General features: G+C 29.8%; 1 protein-coding gene across 1 annotated transcript in view; it reads left to right on the top strand.

Annotated features, from left to right (window-relative positions):
- The first annotated feature begins 265 nt into the window (after positions 1 to 265).
- The window catches only part of LOC106680246 (protein rhomboid), a 296,075-nt gene continuing 289,921 nt past the window's right edge, over positions 266 to 6,419 (top strand). Inside the window, exon 1 of the mRNA XM_014419802.3 lies at positions 266 to 427. The gene's annotated coding sequence lies outside the window, so the exon portion shown is untranslated. The remainder of the gene's footprint in view (positions 428 to 6,419) is intronic.

Raw genomic sequence — 6,419 nt, 5'->3', positions numbered from 1 at the left:
TATAATTCGAGTAATTTGTTTTTCGTTTAATTCTGTCAAGGAACGATATTTTTTACTGCAATTTAGACATAAAATGGTTGTTGATCGACCTGCTTTATGAACTCTGATCGTAAAATCCATGCAAAACTTTATGTATTTTCCCTTTTCCCTCGTCATTTTATCAGTCCGATCTGGGAGGAATATCGACGCGCTATCAGATAAGAGACCCCCCCGCCACTCCCACCCCATGGACCGCACTCTCTTCCAGCAGTGGCCCTCTGTTAGCCGAGGGGGTAGTGTCGCGTTCTCTCGTGGCTCACTAACGCGACTATCATACTTCCTTGTTGCGATGTTTTGAAGTTAAAGGATCATCATCATTCTGAAGTCAGCACGTCATTTAACCTCAGAACTGGATAATCTTGCCTACCATCCTGGATATTATGTAAAGGTTTGGTTTGTTTTCTTTACAAAAAATATTTTTTTTATTATTAATGTTATATATGCAAATAGATAGAATATAACTATTATTTTTATTTCTGCACGTAAAGTATAATGCCTCCTGAATACATCTAATTGTTATTATATTTTTTATTCATTATATTAATTTCACTAACATTATAAAAATAATAGAACTGACAAAGCTTTGGATAAAAATGTAAACAGGGAACCAGATGGGAAACTAAACTGATTTATAGAGGAGAAAAAAATATACGGACATAAGTTGTCTCATGCATATAACATAAAGATGGTAAAACCTGAAACCATAATAAAAAATAAAACCTCAATCTTACCATATAAATGGACATTTAACCGTATAATAACAGTAAGATTTCTTTTATATATTTTAACTTTTTTATTTTATTAGTGAACATATAGAAAATATTTCACGTTTCTTCATTTTTTTGATAGATTATTTGCAATGAAAGATTTAATAGTATTCATTCTATGAGGAAGGATTTGACTGTTTTAGTAATAAAAAAGTGGTTTCTTGCGTTAAAAAAAATCACTAAAATTTAACATTTTGATTTATTTTTTGTCTGTGCGTCTAGATTTTGTATGTATTTATTTACATTTGTGTGTTCTACCTCAAAGATTTATCTGTGCTGACTACCTCTATTTTTAGCAGTAACAATCAAGAGATTCAAAAATATATATTCCATTATGGACTACGAATTTATACGAAAGAATCCCTTCGTTATGTAAACACGAAGGAATATATATATTTTAGTTGCTTATAAGTCTTTGTTGTCTAAGAACTATGTTGGAAGTTTTTTTATTTCGTTTTATTGAAAATTTAGTAACAATTTTATTTTTTCAATTATAAGGGACAGAATTTAATTTCAGTAGGTAATTTTCCTAGTAGGACCTAGCGAACACAAACGCAAAAAAAAAAAACACTGCTGTTATTATTATTAATATAATTATATAAACTCTATCTTTTTTTTTTTTCAATCCACATTAAGAGATTCATAAATCACAATAATTTTTATAATTTATCGTGAAACTTCGTTACAAAAATAAACACACAAACATACAGAAGTTCTGTTTGATTACAAAAAATGTTACACTTAATTTTTGTTTCAAATTTACCTTAGATAATGATGAAAATAAATTCGAATTGTCAACTACGAGCGAAAAAATAAAAATAATTGAGATGATCCGGGTCCTGTCAGAATAACTCAAGTAGTAAATAAACTATTTAAGTTATGATTTAGTTATAACAGACTATTATTTACTATATGAGTACTTATTTACCATTTCATGTTTATTTATGATTTAGTTTTTATTTAATATTTGAGTTATTCTGACCGCATCCGCCCATCTTCCTTTTATAAATTAGTCACACTCAATCAACGATCTTCCAAAAATAATTTTATGTTCTACTACTAAAAAATTGAATCATTAAAGTTTTTAATGTTAAATTCGAATTTCGTAGTATCATGTTTGAATGAGTGGGCTTATATAGCTGATGAAGTAGAACGAAAACTTGAAAGAAAACTTGTTTAGTTCTATTCATAGGTGACCGCGTCTGGGGGCGCTATATTGTAAATGCGACCACAATAGTCCATTCATAAGTTAAGATTAGATTTTTGATAAGTTGATCGTACTTTATTAAAATTCCTATTGTTCGTCCAGATTCTATGGTGAATGAAGAACAATTGTTACAGATTTTATTTATAAACTGAATATCTTTATTCTCATCTTTCGTAACATATAACAATTTGTAAATTAGTTGGTGTTCTTGATGTAATATTAGTTAATAAAAGTAAGTAATTAGGTAATAAAAGTGTATAAATAGTGATAAAAGAGAAATAATTGGACTGTGATTTTTAATGTATTTTTGACATATTAGATATAAATGTTTTGACCTGGGCAGAATAGCCTGTATGGAGTTTTTTTTTTTTTTTTAAATGGTTAAAGGATATGTCTCATAGTAATTTAAGATTGTCCCTGAAGATGGCCGAATTGGCCGAAACGTTGGACGTGTGAATGAAATAAATGTTTTGAGACTATAATTTTGGATAGTGTTTTTGAATTATTTAGTAATTAATTAAAAGTTTCATAGGCAAACTTCATTTTCCTTCTATTGCTATAGTTATTGTGTAAAAGGTTTCCACCTTAACCAAAGTATTAGGTGTAAAACAGAAAATTTCCATGTAAAATTAAGACTAATCATAAATATGACAAAATATAATTATATGGATGTCATTAAGAAGAAAAATAGGAAAAAGGAAGCCCAAAAAGTGGAAGATAAATGAACAAAAAATAATGACAATAAAAAAGAAGCATAAATTTCTCACATGATTGATTCTTTTTACTTATAGAAGATGATTCATTTCCAGATATCCTAAGACTAAAATTACACTGTAGTCGTGAGTCAACCCTGTGAGTTTTGGAACCCTCCTGGGGTTCACCCAGCCTCATAAAATATGTAAAAATCTGGGGGTCTAGCATGATTCTGATCAAATCGCCTCCTTGTACAACCGCTGGCCTAGTACTTCCTTGCAAAGTACTGAACCTCTGGCCCTTCATGGGTTGTAGTTGTACAGATTTTAATGTTTTTTTGAGACTAAAAAGAATTTCACAGCTAAAATGTTGCTAGCTAATGGGTTTCAGTGAATTATATACTCTTAAAAAATTTTAATAATTGAAATGTACTTTCTGAGGCAATCTCACAAATGAATATAATGAGTTGTTAATAATTGGCCGTAGATCGATAAGAGGAGAAAATGGCAAATGTAACAAAGATACACAAACAGGCAGAACTTATTTATTTCTGCCGACTTGTTTTTTCATTTTTTTCTATCTTTTATTTCATTTAAACGGGCTTTCATATTTAGTTATGTATGCCGGTAACTATTTCCTCTTGGTTTAACGTATGTTTGTACTTGTAGTTTGAATGAAATTTTGACCTGAAATTTAGGTCGAAACGTCGTCACGAATAAATACGTTTTGCTTATTTGTGTATTTTTGCTGATCATAGTGTATTATGTTCAATGTTCTTGCTCATAATAAAGTAATGAATAAGCTCATCGTGTTCCAATGCATAGAAAAACTTCTAAAATTTGTTATATGCCAAAGTTGAAATTCAAAATTGGATAAAAATGTTATACGGATAAGTAATTCTTTTATAGATTCCAAATTTTCATGCCAAGATAGTATTTAATAAATTAATAATGAATATAATATAAGCGTGTAAAACATATCTACACAATTGAGATAAATAACTTATATTTAGGCTGGGGAGAAGTAGCATTCATGTCAAAATTGATCTATATGGACAATAAAAAGCTTGCGTGCATATGTAGGTGTCGGCAATTGTCTAAAAAACTTCGTTGCCCTGGTAGCAGTTTCACTAAACTAACTTTGTTAGATTAAATTGTGGAAGACATTTACTAAAGTAGACGGTTGAATAAATTAATTTACAATAATTAATTAAATAAAATCATTAACTTAATATATTAGGTTATTTTTTAAGTTAGGATAATAATAGCCTGAAACAATAACGGATTACTGCTATGTGCACTGTGATTGTATATAATTAATTTTGCACAGCTATTGTTTTCGGCTATCTGTTTCCCATGTTTTTTTACCGAAGAGAAGTGGAATAAATAAATATATGTTTCATATTTTCCCAGCGATTAAAACCGCCATAGGAATGGCATCCCGTTCGTTTATAATAAACGAGTCTTATGTAGTTATATATGATATGCATGTTTTTGTTTTCTTTTGCTGGGGATGATTTCCACCTTTAAATAACACAGAGAAATAGTATGCAAATTCATATTGTTGGTCATAATCACTTAACATAGCGATGTAGTAATTATAAACGAGGCTTATGCTTGATCTATATCTAATAGTGACAGAGGAACGCTGTACCCTGGTTGTATGTTGCTAAATGAAAGTTCTTTAAAAAAAGTGTGGGCAATAATTCACCACGACTCAACCAATCTACACCAAACTTTGTAGTGCTTTAGGGCTCAACAAACTTGATCTAATTAAACAGATTAGAGCAGGAGTTATAAAATGAAACGTTAGAAAAGCTTTTCTTTATTTGACTTTAATATTTCGCCCTTATTTAAAGTGCATTAAATCTAAATTTTAATTTAGTTTAGAAGAACAGACATTCAGCTTTCATTCTATTACCGTCGGAAATAGATAAAATGCAGAGGAGTTGTGAACGATCATATGGACAATGGACATAACAGTAAAAAAATCCTGCGATTAAAACTAGGTGAAAAATTTCTATTTTTTAATTTCTTTGAAAGTGGTATTTAGGGGTTTGAGACGACTCTAAAAATCAATATGATTTACTTTTTCCTAAAATCAAATTGTTCACCTACTTTACTCAAAGCCTTATTATTTATAAGTTTTATTATTTTCTCTGAACATAATATCGTTTAGTAGACTCGGTAAAATTTTTTTCTTATTAACTGTAGATTAATGCTTGGAGAAGTTTGTCGGGGAGTGCGGTCAGCAAAGAACAACATAAATAAACAAAACCATATTTATTTATTTTATGCAGGTTTGTAACTTCGTTACTTCTTACTTTCATTGTAACGAAGTTACAAACCTGCCTTCTACGCCACAACCCCTGATGAAGACCTGAAACTCAGGTCGAAACTTCGGCATAAAATAAATAAATATGGTTTTGTTTATTTATGTTGTTCTTTGCTGACTGCACCCCCCGACAAACTTCTCCAAGTTTTTTTCTTATTCTTCGGAAAGAGACGAATCAGTTGATATATAATAACCGTGAAAAAAGCGTAACTTACTGAACCACGCACCGAAAACCTTTAAGTTTGTTCATAACTTTTTTTCTACCTAAGAAATTGGTAGATGGTAAAATTTTGAAAAAAAAAAAAAAATAGCACGTAAATCGGTCCGATAATTCAAAAGTTCATTGTGGACAAAGATTCCACAATTTCCTTTTATATATATTGTCGCTGACCCGGCAATACTTCGCTATTGCTATATTTGGGGGTGTATATAAATTTAGTGAACACTATTGATAGTTTGATATAAATTATTGTTTCAATGATTTATTATAATGATTGTTTGAGAGTGGTTTATTTCATTACTGACACACACAAACTTGATCCAATTATACTCTCAACTTTTATTTTCAAAAAACTCACCAACGTTTCGGCCCTCAGGCCATTTTCAAGGAGACAACCTGAAATATTGATGTCCTGTTCTTTAAAATCTTTTCTGCAGGCTAATAGCCCATGTCTTATATAACTTTTTATATTTGAATTTAAAACTTACATAAATAATCTTCTCTTTTTCCACTTACAAACGTCTGTTTGTGTGTGTCCCTTCTGTTATAAATGATGTTTGTAAGTGGAAAAAGAGAAGAAAAAAAAAGTTTTAGATATAAAATAATATAAAAAGTTATATATGACAAGGGCAATTAGCCTACAGAAAAGATTTTAAAGAACAGGACATCAATTTTTAAGGTTGTCTCCTTGAAAATGGCCACAGAGAGCCGAAACGTTGGAGACTTTTTAGAAAATAAAAATTGAGAGTATAATTGGATCAAGTTTGTGTGTGTTAATAATGTAATAAATTATTGTGTTTAGTTAATATTCGTTTTTAGCCCCTCAGTAAACCCTTTAATAAATTTTTTTATGAACCATTATATGAATAATTGACATCGGGAGATAAAAAAAAATCCTGCGATTAAAACTAGGTGAAAAATTTCTAATTTTTAATTTCTTTGAAAAGTGGTATTTAGGGGTTTGAGACGACGCAAAACCAATATGAAAAGCTCTATTCTAAAAAAAAATTTGCTGACTTACTTTACACTGAGCCACATTATATTTTTATAATTTCATGTGTAAGGTATATATAATATACCTTCATAGAATCAGTAATCTTTTTTCTTATTCCTCGGACGAATTGATTGGTGTACAATAACAGTGAAAAAAACTTATACT

Source organism: Halyomorpha halys, unplaced genomic scaffold, assembly GCF_000696795.3.
Source record: "Halyomorpha halys isolate HHAL.00 unplaced genomic scaffold, Hhal_1.1 Scaffold251.1, whole genome shotgun sequence".
NCBI classification, from domain to species: Eukaryota; Metazoa; Arthropoda; class Insecta; order Hemiptera; family Pentatomidae; genus Halyomorpha; species Halyomorpha halys.
The sequence above is the reverse complement of the archived record's forward strand: the minus strand, read 5'-3'. Positions and strand labels throughout refer to the sequence as shown.